General features: G+C 35.1%; 1 protein-coding gene and 1 long non-coding RNA gene across 4 annotated transcripts in view; both read right to left on the bottom strand.

Annotated features, from left to right (window-relative positions):
• Nucleotides 1–21602, bottom strand: part of LOC131424906 (uncharacterized) — a 39128-nt gene extending 17526 nt beyond the window's left edge. The window contains exon 1 of the long non-coding RNA XR_009228540.1: nt 102–21602. This is a non-coding gene — a long non-coding RNA (uncharacterized LOC131424906). The remainder of the gene's footprint in view (nt 1–101) is intronic.
• Nucleotides 1–22723, bottom strand: part of Fnbp1l (formin binding protein 1 like) — a 115857-nt gene that overhangs the window by 72098 nt on the left and 21036 nt on the right. The gene's annotated exons all lie outside the window — the stretch shown is intronic.

Below are 22723 nucleotides of genomic sequence, written 5' to 3'. Positions count from 1 at the left end.
CCCAGTCCAATAATATTTTGGCCCCACAGAAACCACAATCCACGGAATCTCACACATTATTACTATCCCTTATCTACTCCTGTTTTCATTTCCACACTTACACATCTTGGATTCCAAGTCATCATTATAATCACTCCTTACAAATATGTTCACTGTCCTTGTCCTCTCTGACACTGCCAAATTTCAACCCTGATTTTATATCCAATTTTTCACCAATCCTTTCTTCAAGCTGCTAAAGAAAGAGAAAGAAAGGAAGGGAGAGAGGGAAAAAGAGTAAGTAGTCATACTTCGAAATTTGTCTGTATTAAATAGGTCTTTAATGCTGCTTAGCCCAAGTCTAATAACTATTCCTTTATCCTAGCCAACTATCTCATACCTTCTTCTGTTCTATATATTCACACCACCACTTATTCATCTCATTCTCAGCCAATTACCTTGTTCCCTACATCACTATAATAGAAGCAATCAGAAGGTAACACTGATTTATTTGATACATTTCAGGAAAGGCAAGAAGCTGAATTAGCAGCAGGGGAAAGTAGTTGATATTAAAACACAGGTATGTGAGGACCAGAATGCCAATGATACATATTTTATCTTACAATACAGGTACCTTGACTTTCACCAAGGGAGAAGGAAATACACTGGGGGGTTTTGAGCCTAAGGCTGAAATGACCTGACATAGGTTTTGAAGTAAATGGCTTTCAACTCTACGTCGTTAAAAAAAAAACTAACACAGAGCAAGGAAGACCATTTGGGGAGTTTACCGAAATAATCCAGAGCAAGAGGATGGCTTAGTTCAGGTTGGAAGCAGCAGAGTGGTGAAAAGTGGTAAGAGTTTGGGTATAATCTGAAGGCAGTGTCAACAAAATTTTCTGATGTTCCGAGTATGGGATGTGAAAGAAAGACATCAAATTTCAGTGTCATGAACTAGAAGGATGAAGCTGCTTTTAACTTGGGATTCAAGTTTGGACAGAGGGAAGAAAATGTTTTGGTTTTAGATGGTTAAGTTTCAGATGTCTTATGTTGAACAGAAAGCTGAATATCTATATCTAGAATTAAAGGAAGTGATCCTGCTGAAGACATATGGTAAAAACATGACCACAGATGTGATCTCCTTAATTAAGTCCTATTGCACACAGACATTTAGAGGTCAAGGAACTGAGGAGGAACTAGCAAATAATATCAAGAAAAAAGGACCAGTGAGGTATAAGTAAAACCAGAATACTGTCATGTAATTCATAAGAAACCAAATGAATAATTTATTATTTCAAAGAGGAGGAATTGATTCACTTTGTCAAGTGCTACTAAAAGGTGAAGACTAAAAAATGCCCATTGAATTGAGCAACATGCAGGTCACTGACAGGTTTAATAGGAGAAGTTTTGTTGAAGTAATGAGGGCGAAAGCTGGTGGTAGGAACATGTGGAAATTCTCTTAGAAAATAGGAGGCAAGGTCAGTATTTGAGGTTAAGAACAGGTGAAGTATTAGAGATTGGGGAAAAGAATCCAAATTCTTTATTTGCCTTCATAATTTAAAGCAATATCAAATATATGCCAACACAAAAAAAATTTCAATTTTTCAAATCTACCAAGTATGAATTATAAAGAGATACATAAAGTTCTTGATACAGCCATTGCTTCTAAAGGCAATAATTTATCAAGTCATAATAGATGACACAGAAGAATAAAAAATAATTTATAACCACAAGGAGCACAGCTGACCAGAGTCACTGCTGGTAGGCTCCCCAAGGAGTGCTTCCAGTAATGATGTGATCACAGGAAGGCTAATTCAGGTGCAAAGAATTTCTCTGACAGTAAATTTGGCTCAAAGACTCCCCAGAAGCCTTGCCAAACGCTCTTTAGAACTGCAGTGCTACTTAATACATTTCTATCCAACCTTCCTATCTCCTTCAAGGTCAGACTTGTATCACGGTTAAATAGCCCTTTTACCCTCTTTTGGCTCCCTTTTCCATTTCCTCTAACAGGTATTCCTCCTAGTTCATTTCTCGAATGTTTGATCTCATCTGGGCAGCTACTTTTCAGAGAAACCAAATTAATACAACGGAAATTTTTTAAATTTAATTAAATATCTAGAAACTAAACCTGTGTCCCTGAAAATCAGAAGGGCGCTTTTATAGGACGCTTCTAATTATGCCAACAAACACAAAATTACTGAATACAGCAAAGCCTCAAGACAGAAGGTTATAAAAAGGAGAATATATATAATTGTTCCCATCCTCTGCCCTGCTCTTATTCTCTGAAAGTAGCAAACTGAAGTCCTTTAGAGAGCAACATAGGAAATATGGAGCACAAGATCATGTGCAACTTCTCACTTCCATTAAGGATCAAGCTGGATAAGGTTAAGTTTTACCATCTCTTCTTTTGTGCTTTTTCCAACAATACAAACTAAAAAACATTTTCATAAACTTTAAAATAACATACTGTAATTTAATGCAAGTAAAATTTTTTATTTATCATATTGTAGCAATATGCATATATGCTAAGAAAGTGTTTGAAGTCAAAGTTAGAATTCTATTGGTATGTGTATTTAGCTCATTAAAAATAAGCTAAAACTCTAAATCAAAAAAGTAAATTTGCTAGTGAAAGTTATTTGCTTTTTGGATAGGAAGAAATAAAATTGTATCTTTTGTATGCCATGATCTTACATGCGGGAAGCCCTAAAAATTCCATAAAATACACTTAGAATTTATAAATCAGCAAAGTTTGAAAGTACAGAATTATCATGCAAAAAAAAGTTCCATTTCTATACACTAATACTGAACATTCCAAAGAGAAAATTAAGAAAACAATTCATTTGTAATATCACTGAAAAGAGTAAAATACTCTGGGAAAAAACTTAACCCAGAAGATAGAAGACTTGTACACTGAAAATTTCAAAACACTGCTGAAAGAAATTGAAGAAGACATAAATTTGAAGACATTTGTATTCTTGGAAGACATAAGATGTCAATATTATCCAAAGTGATTTACAGATTCAGTGTAATTTTTAGCAGAATCCCAATGATGCTTTTTTCCAGAAAAGAAAAATCCATCCCCAAACTCATATGGATTCTTAAGCATCTTGGATATACAAACCCATCTTTTTTTTTTTTTTTTTGGGGGGGGGAGTATGAGGGATTGAATTCAAGGACACTCAACCACTGAGCCACATCCCCAGCCTTATTTTATATTTAATTTAGAGACGGGGTTTCACCTACTTGCTTAGTTCCTAACTTTTTGCTGAGACTGGCTTTGAACTCGTGAATCTCAGCCTCCTGAGCCACTGGGATTATAGGCATGTGCCACCACACCCAGCAAACACACCAATCTTGAAACAAAAACAAAGTCGAAGGGCTCACATTTCAAAAGTGGGTTTTGGCATAAAGACAGACATATATGGATAACCATTTGTTTAAAAGGCTGTCTTTTCTCCAGTGTAAGTGTGTGGCACCTTGTCAAGAATCAGAGGACTGTATCTGTATGTGTATTTCTATCTTCCATTCTGTACCATTGGTCTGTGTGTCTATTTTTATGCCAGCACCTGCAATATGCAGTCTTGGTTACTTGAGCTCTTAGTTATGATTTGAAATAAGATATTGTAATGAGTCCAGCATTGCTTTTTGGCTCAGAATTGCTTTGGCTATCTTTTTAAAAATATTTTTTAGTTGTAGTTGACACAATACCTTTATTTTATTTATTTATTTATTTATTTATTTATTTATTTATTTATTTATTTATTTATTTATATGTGGCGCTGAGGATCCAACCCAGGGCATCACATGTGCTAGACGAGCACTCTACCGCTGAGCCACAACCTCAGCCCCTGCTTTGGCTATTCTTTCAAATTAATTTTATACAAAGCAATAAAAGAGCCTAGAATAGGGCTAGGGTTATGGCTCAGCAGTAGAGCGCTTGCCTAGCATGTGCAAGACCCTGGGTTCAATCCTCAGCATCATGTAAAAATAAATAAAATAAAGATATTGTGTCCAACTACAACTAAAAAATATTTTTTTAAAAAAAGAGCCTAGGATCAACCCTCCCATATGAGATAAAATGATTTTGAAGAACTATGCCTAAACCATTAAGTGGGACAAAGGGACAGTCTTTTCAGCAAAAGAATAAAGACAGAAAATAAAGTGAAAATGGACATCTTTGTCTTCCAGATTTTTAAAGAAAACGCTTCCAGTTTTTCCCCATTTCCTGTGAGGCTGGCTTTGGATATTTTCCTGTATAGCCTCTATGATACTGAGGTAGGTGGTTCTTCTTTCCCAAGCTTCATCAGTGTTTTTATCATGAATAGGTCTGAATTTTGTTAAAGGCTTTCTCTCCATCTATTGAGCTAAATGATTCTTGCTTTTCATTCTATTTATGTGATGAATTACATTTATTGATTTGCATGTGTTAAACCATCCTTGCATTACTGGGGTAAGACAAACTTGGTCATGATGTACAATCTTCTTACTCTGTTATTGAATATAATTTGCTAAATATTTTTTTAAGAATTTTTGCATCTATGTTCATCAGGGATACCGGTCCATAGTTTTCTTTCCTTGATGCGTCTGTCTTTATCTGGTTTTGGTATGATGATGATACTGGCTTCACAGAATTAATTTGGAAGTATTCCACCCTTTTTATTTTGTGGAATAATTTGAGGACCACAAGCATTACTTTTTTAATAGTCTGGTAGAATTCAGCTCAGAATCCATTTGATCCTGGGCTTTTCTTTTGGGGGGACTTGCATTAGTGCCTCTATCTCATTGCTAGTTATTGATACATTTAGGTTTTCTATGTTCTTTTGATTCAACTTTGGCAGTTTATGTGTGTCTAGAAATGTGTCTATTTCTACTAGGTTTTCCAAATTATTAGAGTCTAATTTTTAAAAATAGTCCCTAACAATTCTCTGGATTTCTATGATGTCTGTAGTAATTTCTTCTTTTTCATCTCTAATTTTCTGAGTTTCTCTTTCTACTTTTGGTTAGTTTTGCTAAGAGGCTACAATCTTGTTTTGTTGATTCTGTGTATTTTTTTTTTTAACTCTCAATTTTGTTGATTTTGGCTTTGATCTTAATTATTTTCTTTCATCTACTGTTTTTGAAACTGGTTTGTTCTTATTTTTCAAGGACCTTGAGATACATCATTAGGTTTTTCATTTGAGATCTTTCCAATTTTCTTCATAAGCACCGGCAGCTACAAACTTTTCTCTTAGAACAGTCTTCACTGTCCCAAAAACTATGGTTATATTTTATCACTGTTCTCATTTGAACCTAAAATTTAATAATTCCTTTCCTAATTTCTTCTATTACCAAGTCATCCTTCAAAAGTATACTGTTCAGTCAGCCACACTGGTACATGCCTGTAATCCCAGCATTTTAGGAGGCTGAGGCAGAAGGTCAGGAGTTCAAAGCCAGCCTCAGAAATTTAGCAAGGTCCTAAGCAACTCAGCAAAACCCTGTCTTAAAATAAAATATAAAATAAATTTTTAAAAATAAAAATTAAGGCTGGGGATGTGACACAGTGGTTAAGTGCAATCCTCAGTACCCCACCCCCAAAAAAGTGTACTGTTCAATCTCCATTATATATTTTCTGTGGGGTATTTTGGTGTCAGTTTTTAATTTCATTCCTTTATGATTTGACAAGATACAAGAATATATATCAAAAAATTTTTGAATTTGCAAAGAGTTACTTTGTTGCCTAAAATATGGTCTATTTTGGATAATATTATATGGGCCGCTGAGAACAAAGTGTACTCATTGTTGGATGAAATATTCTACAGATGTTGGTTAAATCTATTGGTTTAGAATATTTTTCAGACCCAATGAGTCTTTACAGAGTTTATGTCTGGATGACCTACCAACTGGTACTAGAAGTGTGTTGAAATCACCCAGTATTACTGTACTGGGGTCTATCTGAGGCTTTCATTCAAGTAGTGTCTCTTTTATGTAAGTGCACCCTCATTCGGGGCATAAATATTTACTACTTTTATACGTTCTTGTTGGATTGTTCCATTTATTAGTATGAGGTAACCTTCTTTGTCACATCTAATTTTGGTTTTTACTCTGCTTTGTCAGATATGAGAGCAGCTACCCCTGCTTGTTTATGGGCTCCATTCAGACTGTATCAATTCCCATTTATGGGCTCTCTGCCCATAAGGTGATTCTCTTACAAACAACATATATTTATTTAGGTCTTGTTTTATAATCCATTCTGGCAGCCCATGTCTTTTAATTGGAGAATTGAGACCATTTACATTCCATGATGTTACAGAGATAATGTTTATTTATTCCTCCCTTTTTTATTTACTTCTCATATTTATTTTGGTCCTGTCTTATTTGCTTACCTATTCCTCAAACAAGATTTGTTCATTTGTGAGCTCTGGGATTTGTTTTTTATTTCTTCTGTGTGGAGTATTTAATTAAGTTCCCTAGTGCCCACTTAGTAGTCATGAATTCTTTTAGTTTCCACTTATCTTGGGAGGTTATTTTCCCCTTCCTTTTTTTTTTTTTTTTTTTGAGAGAGAGAGAAATTTTTTTAATATTTATTTTTTAATTTTCAGTGGACACAACATCTTTGTTTGTATGTGGTGCTGAGGATCTAACCCGGGCCGCACGCATGCCAGGCGAGCGCACTACCGCTTGAGCCACATCCCCAGCCCATCTTTCCATTTTCAAGGACAGCTTTGCTAGACACAGCAATCTTGATTGACAGCTATTTTCATTCAGGATTTGAAACACATCATTCCAAGTCTTCCTAGATTTTGGTTTGTACTGAAAAATCACAAGTAATTCTGATTGGCTTGCCTCTGAATGCGATCTGAGATTTTTTTCTCTTGATGCTCTTAAATTCTATCCTTGTTCTATGTGTTAGGCATTTTAATTATAAAGGATCAGAGAGAGATTCTTTTTATTATCTTATCTATCTGGGGTTCTGAATTCTTATGTGTCTGGATGTCCATCTCATTCTCAAGGTTTGGAAATTTTTTTGTTAGCATTTCCCTGAAGAGGTTATCCATTCCATTACCCTATATCTCACAACCCTCTTCAATTTCAATGATTCTTAAATTTGGTCTCAATGTTCCCAGAGCTCTTGTACATGCTCATCAGAACCATTTTTTCTTTAAAAGTGTCTGAATATTCAGGGCCACTTTGACTAACAGCTGTGATTCTGTCTGTAGTGTGGTCTACTTTTGTTAGACTTTCAACTTAACATTTTATTTATTGTTTCTCATTTCCAAGATTTTGGTTTAGTTCTTTTTTAATATCTCTTATTTTCTTTTCAAATTTCTCGTTCATATCCTGTCCTGACTTCCTTAATTTATTCATTTTTTTCTGTGTCCTTTTGGAATTCATTTATCATTTTTATAACCATCCTTTTGAACTCTTTATCTGATATTTCATCTGCTTCACTATCTTTGTGGTCCATTGCTGGTGAATTATAAACTTAGAAAGGAGTACTGTTGGCTTGTTTTTTCTATATCTTATTTACCTGTATTGAGTTTTATTCATCAATAAAGATGAATTACTCTTCCACTCTTATATGTGAGTGTTTTTAGGGCACAGCCAACTCTTGCCAAAGTGTCCTAGATATCACTCATGTGGGATATCCACAGCCTTTGTGTTAATTCTGTAGGACCCACCCTTAGCCACTCCTACTTTGGACTGGGTCATCAGTTTGGGATTTTGTCTCTTCTGTTCTTTGTATTAAAATATAGCTGAAGATTACTGTTAATGTGTATGAAGCAAAGTATACTTTTAGGTGAGTTTCTACCCTGTGAACTTGTAATGTACCTATGGTTCCCAGCACCTGTTCATATACTCTCCCCATTACAAGTCACTGAGCTACATTTCCTTGTGCTTCAGAGGTCCAAGCTCAGAGTACCAGGAGAAATCCTGATTAGTGAAGTCAAGTCCAAGTCCAAATTGGTTGGAGCTCCCTGAACTCCAGTCCTGCTTCTGCACCTCAATATTACTGGGCCTGCTGCTGCCACCTCAGGGTGGTTTTAAATATCAAAAATTTTAAAACCCTTATTTTGTATGCTTCTAAAATAAATGAATTCACTGAAGGTCTCTTCTCCAAACACTCTAAGTATAATTTATGCAGTGCATTTTTTAAGTATATATTTTCTTACTGCAAACTATATCAACATGCAAAAGAATGTATGCAATGAATATGTTGTTTCTACTACAAAAGTATTTATTTCATTTAACATTAAAACACCACCAAGCACAGTGGCCCACACCTATATTCCTAGCTATTTGGGAAGTTGAGAAAGGATTGCAAATCTGAGACCAGCTTCAGCAATTTAGCAAAATCCTCCCAAAATAAAAAAATAGGCCTAGGAACATAGCTCAGTGATAAGAGTACCTTGGATTCAACCCCATTAAAGCCTAAGCAAGGTAGGGTGAGGATTGAAGAAAAAAAAAAAATACTAATGTTAACGCCATTATTTATTTGAGCATTTTCTTCTTTGAATTAAAATACTAGCTTGAATTCAACATTTTCAAGTTGAGAATACTTAGTAAGTCCTTTTTATAAAAATCTATGAAACTAAAACAAATTTTATTAATATATAAAATTACATGTGTGTGTGAATACACACCTATATATTCAAAATTAAAATATAGCCCAGAACAGTGGTACACACATAAAATCCCAGCTACTTGGGAGACTGAGGCAAGAAGATTACAACTTATCAAGATCCTGTCTGAAAACAAAAAAAAATAAAAAGGACTGGGGACGTGGTTCAATGGTAGATGTTCCTGGGTTCAAAATAAATTACTTATAAAAAAATAAAATAAGGTTGGAGTTTTGGCTCAGTGGTAGCACACTTGCCTAGCATGTGTGAGGCACTGGTTCAATTCTCAGCACCACATATAAATAAATAAATTAAATAAAGGTCCATCAACAACTAAAAATGGCAAATATAAAAATTTGAATCACAGATTTTCTTTGACCTTTTCTAAAGTACACTCTTTGATGAAAAGTGCCCCTAACATAACATTCATTATACCTACTCTTGAGTTTTCCAGCTACTGACAAACTGTCCAAAGAGAACAGTGAAAAGATAGTTAAAAGCTAACACCACATATTTTCTTCTGATGCTTTATTATTCTTCAAGTGACCCCATCTCTTGCATAACTTTTGAGTCAATCTTTTGACTAGTTCTTCATTTCCTTCACTGGGACTAAAAACTTTTTACTAACAGAGCTGTAGCTTTTATTTCAAAAAAGCACTTTGGCTTGGTTCGTATCTCCTTTAGGTTCATCATTTTGAAATGGAAATTCCAACACCTATTATATCATTTTCTGTATTTTCATGTTTATATTCTTATTCAGAAAGTTCCTGAATTAAATTAGGAATTATTCTGCTATAGTTACACTTTATCCATTATTATTATTCTTGAAAAATTATGAAATGATAAAACAGTGACCTTTTTAAATCTGAAATTCTATTAACTATATGAACACATCAAGATACAAATTATTCAAATTTCTTAAATTCCAAAATAACTGTATTATACCAACAAAAACAGTGGTTCAACAGTGCATTAAAATAGGCATAGCAAGTAGGATCAAACATCAGTACATCAATACTACATAAGAATATTATGTTGTTTTCATACATTTTAAACTCCAAGATTAAATGAAATGTAAATAAAACATTTAAAATAATAGCCACTGGTGGCTATTATTCATTCATTCATTTAAATCAACAATGTAATAACTACTAAGCTTGGCAGTAGTCTTAACATGTAAGTGAAAACACAATGAGGAGTAATACCATTAATTAAATAATCACAACCTCTAATCAACAATTTTTAACAGTCAGATTAGTATATTTCAAGCTCGTACAATATACAGGTTATAGGTTATATGTCTTTGAGCAAACTCAACTTATAAGAGTTGTATCAGGGCTGGGGATATAGCTCAGTTGGTAAAATGCTTCCCTCGAATGTACAAGGCCCTGGGTTCAATTCCCAGCACCCAAAAAAAAAAAAAATGAGTTGGATTCACATAAAAGTTAAATTACAAGGTATTTTCTAGAGTCCTTGAAAATAGTATTCACTTTTAGCATAATAACAATTTGACTGATCCAAAATAAATTTACATACTATCAGAACATATGTGTTGTATGAAGATCTACACCTGTGTATTATCTAATGGCTTTCTTAATTCTATAATCTATGAGAATACCTATATAATCCACATTGATGATTCATCTTCTCACCTGACCCTCTCATTTCATAGTTCTTTTTAATTTGGGGATCCTACTGAATTTCATTTGTTCACATTAGCCTCTCTTATTCAGCACTGCTCTGATACCAAAGATCTCAAACTTGAATAATAAGTTAGGGGTAAAGCCAGGACTAGAATTTAGGATTAATAACTGTAAATCTAGTTTTATGTTATACTCTTTAGTCCTTGTTCAGAATCTCTAGTTATTTGCTTTCATGGTTGTCCTTGCTACCTGCCACCAGGAACCATTTCCTGCCACTAGGTTCCTCTGCTCTTATACGAATGAGCAAGATAGTACAGTTGTCAGCTTCCACTCCCATTTTCCCAGGAGAAATACAGTCTAAGACCCTCAATGCATGCCTGAAATCTTGCTTTGGATAATACCAAATCCTTCAGGAGGTGAGGCAAGAGACTCTCAAGTTCCAGGCCAGCCTCAGCAACATAGGGAGACCCTCAGCAACTTAGCAAGACCCTATATCAAAATAAAAAATGTCTGTGTTCAATCCCTAGCATCAAATTAAAAAAAAAAATCTTATGTACTCTGTTTTTTATACAAATACATACTTAAGTTTAATTGATAAAACAACAGTATACCACAATAAAAATGATGTAAAAGTGGTCTCAGTCTCTTTCTCTGAAAATATCTTCTTGTACTATAGATCTTATCAACCTCAGGACACCATTCTTTTCCTTTCCTCAAGTCAAAAATTTTCACTCTCTTAAAGAAGCAATTTAGAGCTTCTCCTTAGCATATCTGAACCGCCAGCATTACTACTTTAGCCAAGTGTTCTGTCACCGAGGTACTCACCCTGCCTTTTTTATTTTGAGACAGGGTCTCACTGAGTTGCAAGCCTGCACCAAACTCACAATCCTCTCACCTCAGCTTCCGGAGTAGGTGAAATTATAGGTTTGCGCCATTATGCCTGGTGGAGCAAATTACTACTCTTGTGCTTTAACAGAACATAAGCACTGCAATACTGAGATGGTCGATTTGATAATCAAAACAGCAAGTAACTATGGGTGGGTAACATATACAGTGTGGATACACTGGACAAAAGAATGATTTGTCTCTCTGCCCTGTGAGGAGAAAACAGGATGGCACAAGACTTCATCAAGCTACTTAGAACAGCACATGATTTAAAAGTTGTAATTATTTACTTCTGAAATTTTTCATTTAGTATTTTCAAACTGCAGCTGACCATGGGTAACTAAAATTACAGAAAACAAAACCACAGAAAATGAGGGACTACTGTATCATCCCCATGGAACTGACATTTGAAACCTGAGACCAGAAAACACAGAAGCCCTGGGATCAATCCCCAGTTCAAAAAAAAAGAAAAAACAGAGAACATAATTAGCAAAACGCAGAGTCAAGAGCAGAGCTAGTCTTTCTGTACATGCCTTCATATTTTTAACATGAAAATTTTCTAGAACAGAGTTAAGCATCCCTTTGTCTAATCTCTCTTTGATTTCCTGGCTTTCTTCTCCATTGAGTTTATGTTCTTTTTTACTCCAGTCTGCCTTTCCCTTTTCTTTCCCCACCATCACCTGCAAGTAACCCAGCCTTTTAAATTTGTTTTATAATTTTGAGCAGGGTCTCACTAACTGACCCAGCCTGGCCTCAAACTTGCATTCCTCCTGCCTCAACCTCGGTAAAAATCTGGATTATAGGCATGTGTCGCCACAACTGGCCCCTTTTCCCATTTTTGAGATTCATAATCTTGGTAAATGTAAGTATTAAATCTAATCATAGACCTTCATTGCCAGCAGGTACTTCAAAGAGATTAAGCTATTTACCCAAAGTAACAGAGCTAATAGAGCTGAATCAAGGATCCAGAAGTTTTAATTAGTTTTTCCTGTTTTGATACTTCAAATCAGTTCACTTGGTAAACACTCTTTAGACTATCTTTATTATTTAGAAAAGCAAATGGGCTTCCTGGCTGTAATCTGAAAGATAATTAACTGTTGGTATATTCATGGCAATATATCCAAGGAATGATCTCATACTATTCTTACCGTATAATTATAGTTAAATATTGAGATAATCTTGTTATATCTATTATATGCTCTATTATATTGTGCTGCATTATATTTTGGAATAAGCAGAGTTGACCCATATAGAATTTTATGGTTTATTTTCACAAGTAGTATTGAACTATCTTAATATTTAGAATTAAATTATGATTAATAAATTTTAAAAATTTTTATATAATACTAATGTTAATACCAGTATTTATTTGAGCATTTTCTTTTCATAGTTGTTTTTTTTTTTTTTGCAATCCTCACCCTGCCCTACCCAGGCTTTAGTGAGGTTGAACCCAGGGTACTCTATCACTGAGTACATTACTAGGCCTTTTAAAAATAAAATATAATAATTATTGCCTGCATTCACAATCATTTTATAAAACAAACTACAACCAGCTTCTCACCAAGGGAAGACAATCTCAAAAGTCCTTTAATTAAAATACTTGCTTTAATTCAATATTTTCAAGTTTTGAGAATTCTCAATAACTCCTTTTTATAAAAATCTATGAAACTGAAACAAATTTTATTAATATACACAAAATTATATGTGTGGGGGTGTGAATACAAAATTAAAACATAGCCCAGCACAGTGGCACACACCTAAAATTCCAGCTACTTGGGAGACTGAGGCAAGAAGATGACAACTTATCAAGATCCTGTCTCAAAACAAAAAAATTAAAAGGACTGGGGATATGGTTCAGTGGCAGAGTGCTCCTGCGTTTAAAAAAATTATTTATAAAAAATAAAATGGTGGGGACGCTGGGGTGTGACTCAGCAGTAGAGCACTCGTCTATCACAGGCAGGGAACTGTATTCGATCCTCAGCACCACATAAAAATAAAGGTACTGTGTCTAACTACAACTAAAAGAAAATATTTTTTTAATAAGTAAATAAATAAAATGGGGCTGGGGATATAGTTCAGTTGGTAGAGTGCTTTCCTCGAATGCACAAGGCCTTGGGTTCAATCCCCAGCACCACAATAAATAAATAAAATGGGACTGGGTTGTAGCTCAATGGTAGAACACTTGCCTAGCATGTGTGAGGGAGTGGGTTCAATTCTCAGCACCACATATAATATGGTCCAAAAACTGGTAAATATAAACATAAAAATGTGAAACACACATGATTATTGTAACACTGCTTTTGACATTTTCTAAAGTGCACTCTTCAATGAAAAGAGCCCCTAACATAACATTCATTATACCTATTCTGAGTTTTCCACCTACTGACAAACTGTCCAAAGAGAACAGTGAGAAGATAGTTAAAAGCTAACATCACATATATGGTGATGCCCTGTTCAATAGAAGGTTCTGTGCCAGCCACAGAGCTATTCAGTTCTTGTCCTGGAGATTCAAGTGCCAGCTGCTGGGGGCGGGGGGAGGTAGAAGGTTATGGGCACAAGCTGATAATCATAACTGGATTGCTCATACTTATGGCCTTGGTTTTGCTGGACTTGAAGAAACTTTCTCACAATAAATCCCTTTGATGTTTAAATCTATATAATAAACATACTGAGCTAGCTCTGGTGTCAGTTTCCCCCCATCAGGGGTTGGCTGAATGGCCTGGACCCAGCCTTTTCTCTATTTATATGCCTGTCTTTTCTCTATCCCCTCACCTCCCCCACCGGTTACCTAAATCAACAACCATACAGGTCATGAGAGAGTAGTATCCAACAAATGGCTGCCTGCTGCTTTTAGCCAAAAACAAAACAACAAAAAATGCACACATGAACATCTGGAGTCTAATTACTTATATGGAAATTTAAGTTTGTTCTACACAAAGAAATGCTGAGATTATATGTTATAAAGGAACACTTAAAAAGGGGTAAACTTCAACTCCTTATTGGTTACATGCTCCTTCCCCTACAGAATTTATCAACATTGTTTCCATGATAACACAAGTAAGACTAATACATAGTGCATTGGTCAAAGTAATCAGGATTCATTTTTCCTTATTATTTGCCCTTACATTAATTAAAAGATTTGAAATACAATCAGAAACATTATGTGCAAACTTGTTCAGGAGACTTAATCAGCTGCTTCCTTAAATTAGGAAGTTTTAGAATTAAAAGACCCTTAGAGACCCAACTTGTAGGGCCCCCAGGGTCATCAGTAAGAAAGTACAAAGACACTTGAGAGCAAGTACACTTGCTAGGGCATAGTTCTGAGGCTACCTGTGTAGAAAGCAAAAAGACAGGCCAGCCAAATAAAACTGGGGAAACTGAACCCTAGAAAAACTGGCTGAGTTTGTAATTTGACCTGACAGTTGAATTGTCTACAGCAAGAGATTCTCGGACTTTTTAATTTCATAAACTAATACAATTTCAAAATTTTGAGGACTGATTATAAATGTTGATCTTGGTCTGGGGTTGTAGCTCAGTGGTAGAACACTTGCCTAGCACATATGAGGCACTGGGTTCAATCCTCAGCAACACTTAAAATAAATCAATAAAATAAAGGTATAGTGTCCATCTACAACTTAAAAAATATTTTTTAAAATGTTAATCTTGTGTTTGTTTTCACATTTTCCTTTTAAAAATAAAATACACTAATTATTGCCTTCATTCATCATCACTTTATAAAATAAACTAATGCAATCAGCCTCTCACCAAGGGGAAGACAATCTCTAAAAATAAAAGTCCTTTAAATCGATATCATTACTAGATTATTAAAATCTTCACCATATTTATTTATTTTCTCATTGTATGCAATATTGGTGAAGCACCTCTTGTTCAACCAACATTTGAGAATAAGTAACTGTCACAAGTATATCTTAAACAAGATTTCCAAACGCTAGTCGATCAAGATTCCCAAACATTTATCTTTTAGCTAAGAAGCACCATAGGATGCTTTAAAAAAAATCTCATCTCAGACCCACTGACTCAATCTCTAAGGTGCCAAGTTTTTGATGTAAAGTTGGGCTTTATGGACGCTGGATGATGATAACAGTAATAAATATATGATATAAATAAAATCTTTTGTACAATTAAAGCAATTCTTGGTAGTAATAATGTCCAATCATGTCTGTTGTAACAAAAGTTACAGGTAGTAATCTGCTGTCATTTGAATATCATCTGAGTGCCCCTTAAGGGTTCGCTCTCCAGCGGGAGTGGTATTATTGTTAGGTCATTGGGGACATTCTCTGTAAGGGAACTACAGGATGCTGCCCATCCTCACTTTGCTTCCTGGATGGAAATGTGACCACTCATTCTAACACACACTCCTGCCATTGCCATCCATGCACAGCCCTCATCAGGGCCTGCTGATTTTGGATTTGAACCTCCAACACTATGAGCTAAATAAACTTCTCTTTACTACCTTCTAACTAAGTGTACAGGTACTACATCATAGTAACACAAGCTGATCAATACAAAGTACTTGTTTTTTCTTTTTTTACCTTTATTTTATTTTTGCTTTTAAATGTGGTACCAGTGCCTCAGGCATGCTAGGCAAATACTCTACCACTAAGCCACAACATCTGCCCCTACAAAGTACTTTTGAGAAATCAAGTGAAATGTTTGTTGGATATGTTTGGTAAGAATCCCACCAAAAGTGGAGTATACTAAGAACAATAGTTTTCCAGGAGAATCAGAAGAATTTGACAAAGGTACTAGGGCCCCAGTTCTCCAAGGGGATTAAAACATTAGACACAGGCAAGATGATCAGGAAGAAACTAAGGCAAAAACCTGGGGTTTTAACAGGTACGACCCAGGACATAAATAAATGTGGTTAGTTGGGTTTACCAACTATTATAGCAAATACCAGTATGAATAATGTGATTTATTTTAAGGCCAATGATTTTAAAACTAGTAAGGATTAGCTAAGAAAGTGACTTAAACAGTATGGGGAAAGCGAATTGGGGATATATCTCAGTTGGAAGAGTGCTTGCCTAGCATGCACAAGCCCTGGGTTCAATCCCAGCACCATCACCACCACTCAAAAAAAAAAAAAAAAAAAAACTCCTTTCCCAACAGTATTGGAGCATAATTAATATTCACTAAATATATTTTGATTAGTCAATTTTTGCCTTAAATTTTTTAAATTTTCTTCCATGCTTGAAAAAGGTTCTGGGTTTTGGGGAAATACACATAATTTAAAATAGGATAGGGTAATACGTTTAATGTATCACACACATACTGTGGGAGGCCATCCTCGAACGTGATTTGAGTTACCTCCCTAGCTGGGTGAGAGGCGCTTAGACACTGCTGTTAGAGCCTTCCCCACCCTTTCCCAGGTCCAAGGGCTTGTCCATGCAGAGGCATGTCTGGCCACTGCCCCAAAGACCCAATTGTCGCCCCTGACCTTGGGATGCTGCCCCCTTAACCTTCATTGGATGGGATTTTCCCCGGAAGTTTTGGTTCCCCAATAAAAGCCCACTCCCTGGCGTGTTTTCTCTCTCTCTCTAGTCTCTTCGTAAACCCTGCCACCGCATTAGGTGGCTGGAGGCGGGAGCTAGGAGAAGCCCTCTCGGAGTTGGTATTAAAGGTAATTAGAGTCTTGTCTCTTTAATTTAAAACTCCCTAGCAATTACTTATGAACTGAACCTTCTTTCATGAAGCCAGCGCTGGTCGCGTGGCAGAAGACACAATCTCATCACAGGAACCTTTTCCTTAGACAAAACATTAAGAAAAGTAAGCAATAACACAGTTCTTTTTCTCAATTATCAGAAACTGTAGAAGAGAACAGTATTATTTATTTTTTTTAAGTTCCTAATAGTTGACTCTGAAACACAGTTAACATTAATTTTTTTGCAGATTTACTCTCCAAATGTTTTTCTTTGATTGATGTCTACATTAGTTTGTACTTCTTCCATTTACACCTGTTATTTTGTGGGACCTGGCTGGCAGATGGTTAGTACAGGATTAAACATTTACTATCAGCAATCTCCATAGTAGACAGCACAGCAGAGGTATTGGATCCAGACTATTTGAGTTTGAATTCCAAACTTACCTCTACCCAGCTCTTAGACTTCCTCAAATTACTTAGTCTCTGTCTTATTCTTTCCATCTGCCTGAGTTTTTATAAAAAGTAAAGTATTACTTCTAAAAGGTATATGTTACTTTATCAAGTACTGACTGGTTTCACAGAAATTTTTTACTTTTTTAATTGAATATTTCTTAATTCCTATGAAAATATCACATAAGTGATACAACAAGTTGTATCAAACACTTCAACATATCAAAAATCCTGATTGTTTTAAACAAACTTTGAAAGAACTTTTTTTTTTTTTTTAAAGGTGCCATATATCCCAACTCTTTTTGAAGTTAATATAAACATGCTACTAGATAAGATTAATAGTATGAAAAGCAAAAAACTGGGCTGGAGTTGTGGCTCAGTGGTAGAGCACTCACCTAGCACGTGTGAGGCCCTGGGTTCAATACTCAGCACCACATAAAAATAAAATAAAAATACTGTGTCCATCTACAACTAAAAAATAAAATTTTAAAAAGAAAAGAAAAAACTGTCATGGCCCTAAACATCTGTATATGTTGTTACTAGATATGACAAAAGTACAAGGCCCTGACTATTCTTACAGGAACCAGTTGACATCTTTTTTCTTTCTTTCTTCTTTTTTCTTTTTCCTTTTTCAAAATGGAGTCCCCACTATGTATTTGTCCAGCTACCATCATTTACTGGACAAAAATACACATCAATTTTAATAGGTCTCACTTGCAAATTTTTACCACAAACCTCTTCAGGGTTGCCCTTTGATCTGTACATGTTTCTAGTCTGTTCACTCTTTGTCTCGTAATGCCTATCTGCTACTTCCTCTTTCTCATGAAACCTCCGGTAAAACCTCTGAATTCTTCACCTTCATCTAGTAATACAGATTCTATTTTCACTGGAAAAATGGAATTCATCTGTAGATAATTCTCTCATATTCATGGTTTGAATTTTAAATGACTCCCAAATCCTGTATATTAAAGGCTTGGTCGCCAATTGGTGGCGCTATTAGAGTTTATGGAAGTACGTGAAGCCTGGTGGAAGAAAATTAGGTCATTTAGGGTGTGCCTTTGAAGGGATATTGAGACTTGGACCCCCTTCCTCTTTTTGTCTCATTTTTGCTTCCCCACTGCCAGAAGATGAGCAGTTCCCAATGCTCTGCAACCCCCACCATGAGGTACTACTTTGCTATACACCCAGAAGTAATGGGTCATCCATTCATGGGCTGAAACCTCTAAAAGCATGAAACAAAATAAACTTTGTCCTCTTTAAGTTGATAATCCCGTGTATGTGCCACAGCAAAGGAAAGCTAATACATTCATATTTCCACAATTAAATTAATCAACCTATACTCTGCATTCTTTTCAGTTATATTGATCTTTACTCCTAAGATCAATCCCTTATTTAGGCAATGAATCTCCTGCCCTTTTCTAGTACATTGCTTCTGAAATTATATCCTCTCCTGCCTCATCATCTTCCCTTTCCTCTAGACCTTTCTCATTCACAAACAGATCCTGTAACACCTTCCATGTCAGAAACTGCCTTCCCTGGCGCCCCATTCTAGCCCCATTTCTCTGCTTCCTTTATTACCAAATTCTTACGATGAAGCATCTTTCTGTACTTGCTCTACTTCTCATACCTCACATTTACTTTTATTTCTCACAGAGATTTTCTTCTATGTAAAAATCAAAATCTTCTACATAACTATCAAAAACGGGTAATTAACATGAAAACAATTCTACCACCTAATTCTACAACTTACTCCAGTTTTGTCAATTGGTCTAATAATGTCCAAGTCTAAAATGTTTCAATCGTTGTCATGGCTCTCTAATCTCCTTCAATGTGAAACAGCTCCTCTGTCTTTCCTTGTCTTTTTCATGGCCTTACCATTTTTGAAGATTACAAGCCAATCATTTTGCATAATGATCATCAACTTTAATTTGATACTTCCACATGATCTAGACTGTTTCTTGGGCCAGAAATGATGTGTCTTCTCACAGCATGGTAGCACATGATTTCAATTTGTCCCATTACTGATGATACTGATTGCCTAATAGGGTGTTAACTACCAACTTTCTCCAATGCAAAACTTTTTCACTTTGTGGTTAGCTTTGAGACTATGAAATATCTATTTCTTAATCAAAATTTCCATTTTTTATGTATTTATCTTTATAACTATGGACTCATGAGTTCCTATTTTATAGATTATCATTTATAACCATTCAGTTTGAGGCTCAAATTGGCCCACAGTTGGCCCTTTAAGATAGTGTGTGTTTTTGACATGTATCCATCATTCACTCTACACTTCCTTACTTTCTGGCACAAGATTCTGTATTTTAGATTCATCTTTTACATTCCCTGCACTAACCTAAGATCAGCTATTTTTCCAATATACTTTGGTTCCTTTTAGTGAATAAAGGTATTCAGAAGCCAAGATTTGAATGCTAGGTATGCTCGCTGCTGTTTGAAATCTGTAATTATTCCAAGGCTTTCTCAATGAACAGACCTAGGGTAGCACAAAGAAATACACATATCTATTTCAATATCCATTTCTATATATCAAAAATCATGAGTTTAGATTCCTCAACTATCCACATGATCTACTTATCTGAGAGAATTCTGAATTCAGTTTGCTTATTCTAAAATCAAAATGAATTTGTATGTGTCCTGGATATTTTAAAACATAAAATTTCCAACAATCAAATAATTAGGTGATCTATCAAAGGTATTTAAATTATATAAAGGATTAGAATTGATGAAGAAACAAAAATATAAGAGAATTAAAAACAGATAATATCTTCTTACATCTTTTAGCCTTCTAGGATAAAATATTTTAACCATAATATGCATTAATGCAAGATACAGGTATAATACAAGTATAGCAGCCATGTCTGAAGTAGAAATATAAATTGTTCAAATGAACCAAAATATTTACTCTCTGCCTAACTGCCTTTGTTGTTCAAGAATATGATCTCAATTTTAGAGTGTTCTCCTCCTTTTAATTCACTTACATAGACAGCATTCTTCCTTTACTTCCATGTGAGGAACAATAATATCTTTTTGTAAACTTAAAAAGGCCTAATTAGAGCTAGAAGAGCTTTACAGCATCAAATGCACAAGAAGTTTGCAGAATGAACATACAGAACGTATTGTTTTGTAGATTAACATCTTTTTCTACCATGTATTTAAGATAAAAACTTTGGTTAGTACTAATATAAATACATCTACATAGGTTGACATTTGCCTGTTGGTTTATATTTCAACAGATAATTCTGCAGTTTTTCCCCTATAAATACTGTGTAGTGAGACAGCATATTGTCCCATTTATACATGAGTCATTCATTCATCTATTTTCCATTTATTCACCCACGATACACTCACCCTGTATAATAATAAGCCATCTACTTCTCTGAACTTCCCTGCCATCACTTTACTTCCAAGCAACAATTAACTTATTTTGGAATACTGCAGTAGCCCCTTAACTGATCTCTCCATGCCTTTTCTAGTCATCCTCTAGTCACGTTGAAAAAAGATTGCTCTTTTCAATTCAAAATGATGTCAGGCAATACAGTACAATTATTAAGAAGAGTGATTCTGGATTCAGGTTTCTTAGATTTAAATCTAAACCCTACCATTTATTAGCTGTGTCACCTTGGAAAACCACTTAACCTCCACTTAACCTTTCTACCTCAGTTTTCTCATCTGTAAAATGGTGATGTCAATGTGTATCTTAATTAATTTAATTCTTAAAATAATTAAATGAACTAACATAGTAAGTGTTCTATGAATGATGGTCTACCATTCATATTCACCTTCAATAATACATCTTTAGCCAGGCATGGTATCCTGTGCCTATAGTCCTGTCTACTTGCGAGGTTGAGGAGGAGATTATTTGAGCCATGAGTTCAAGACCACCGCAGGCAACCCAGAACCAGGCAGGGAGATCATAAATTCAAGGCCAGCCTGGACAACTTAGCAAGACCATGTCTCAAAATGAAAAATTAAAATATAACTGGGGGGCTGGGTTTGTGGCTCAATGGCAGAGCGCTCGCCTAGCACGTGCAAGGCCCTGGGTTCGATCCTCAGCACCACATAAAAATAAATAAATAAAGATATTGTGTCCAATTTTAAAAAATAAAATATATATATATATATATATATATATATATATATAAATAAATAAATAAACTGGGGATGTAGCTCAGTGGTAAAGCACCTGTGGGTTCAATCCCCAGTGAAAAAAGAACAAATGAACAAACAGAATTCAGTAAGGTAGCAAGACACAGAATTAATAGGTAGAAACTAATCATTTCCATGTGTAAGACTACCAATTAGAATTTCTGATTTAGCAATTATGTTCACAACTTAGAAACTAAAGTTAATAGCAGGAAACCTTATGAAACAGAATTTAATAAACAGAATAATTTAATAAACAAACAGAATAATTCAAATACTTAAAGCTGTTAATAATGCTTACTTTGTTATTTTGAAAGTATTCTTATATAAATTTTTTATGTATAACAAATTTTATCCTTTAAAAATATCTTTGAATTATTATGCCTTCTGCTTATTTATCTAACATTTCAATTTATGCAGAACATTTCTTCTAATGTGATGACTGGCCCAGAGTATTTCTTTATTGCATGTATGTGATATGTACATGAGTAGTGAAGATAGACTTGTTGTAATATTGTATTTTGCGTAATAAAACTGTTCCTCCCCACCACCACCATCAGAACATATAGGCATGATGAATCTTAAGGGCTTCTAAATGTTATGTTTTACTTTTTTCATTTCAAACTGTAACTCTATATATGTTGCACATCTTATATATGGCTTTACGTATATCATTCTAGGTATCTAGAGAAGTTTAAATGGGTAGAGGTTACTTCATATTATATTCATTTAAGAAAATACAAAATAGCAGAAACTCTCTAGTCCTCTACTGGAAATTACCAAGCCTTAGAATGCAGTCACCATTCTATGCCTCAGAGGAGACATATGTGCTGTTATCACTATTTTTTACAATATCTTTATTTATCTTTATGTGGTGCTGAGGATCAAACTCACACATGCTAGGCAAGCACTCTACCACTGAGCCACAATCCCAGCCCATTACTTTTTAACTTTTACTTCTCCAGCCTCCAAGATATGTATCTCCTACTTGGAAACAGAAGGTTCAGAGCAAGACATCAAAGAGAAGCTAGGTGTGAGAATGTGAACTGCTGTGGGGTGCTGGGGATGTAGTGAAGTGATAGAGCTATTGTCTAGCAAGAGCACAGCCCCGGGTTTAACCCCCCAATACTGCAAAAAGAAAAACAAAGAAGGCAAGAAAAGAAAAAGTGAACTGCTGTGGGGAGAGGCAGATAAAGCTGGAACTGGAAAGAGGTAGTTAGGGGACAAAAGTCTACATATTACCTAAGAATGAAGTCTAAAATCTTTAAGAATACCCTACAAGGGCCTGCCCATTACACCTCTAGCTTCATTTCACATCTCATATTATGTTCCAGGCATAATGACCTCTC

The sequence above is a fragment of the Marmota monax genome, unplaced genomic scaffold, assembly GCF_021218885.2.
Source record: "Marmota monax isolate L192 unplaced genomic scaffold, Marmota_monax_Labrador192_F-V1.1 WCK01_AAM20220418_F8-fsc00070, whole genome shotgun sequence".
NCBI classification, from domain to species: domain Eukaryota; kingdom Metazoa; phylum Chordata; class Mammalia; order Rodentia; family Sciuridae; genus Marmota; species Marmota monax.
This window is presented reverse-complemented; position numbering and strand designations above follow the sequence as displayed.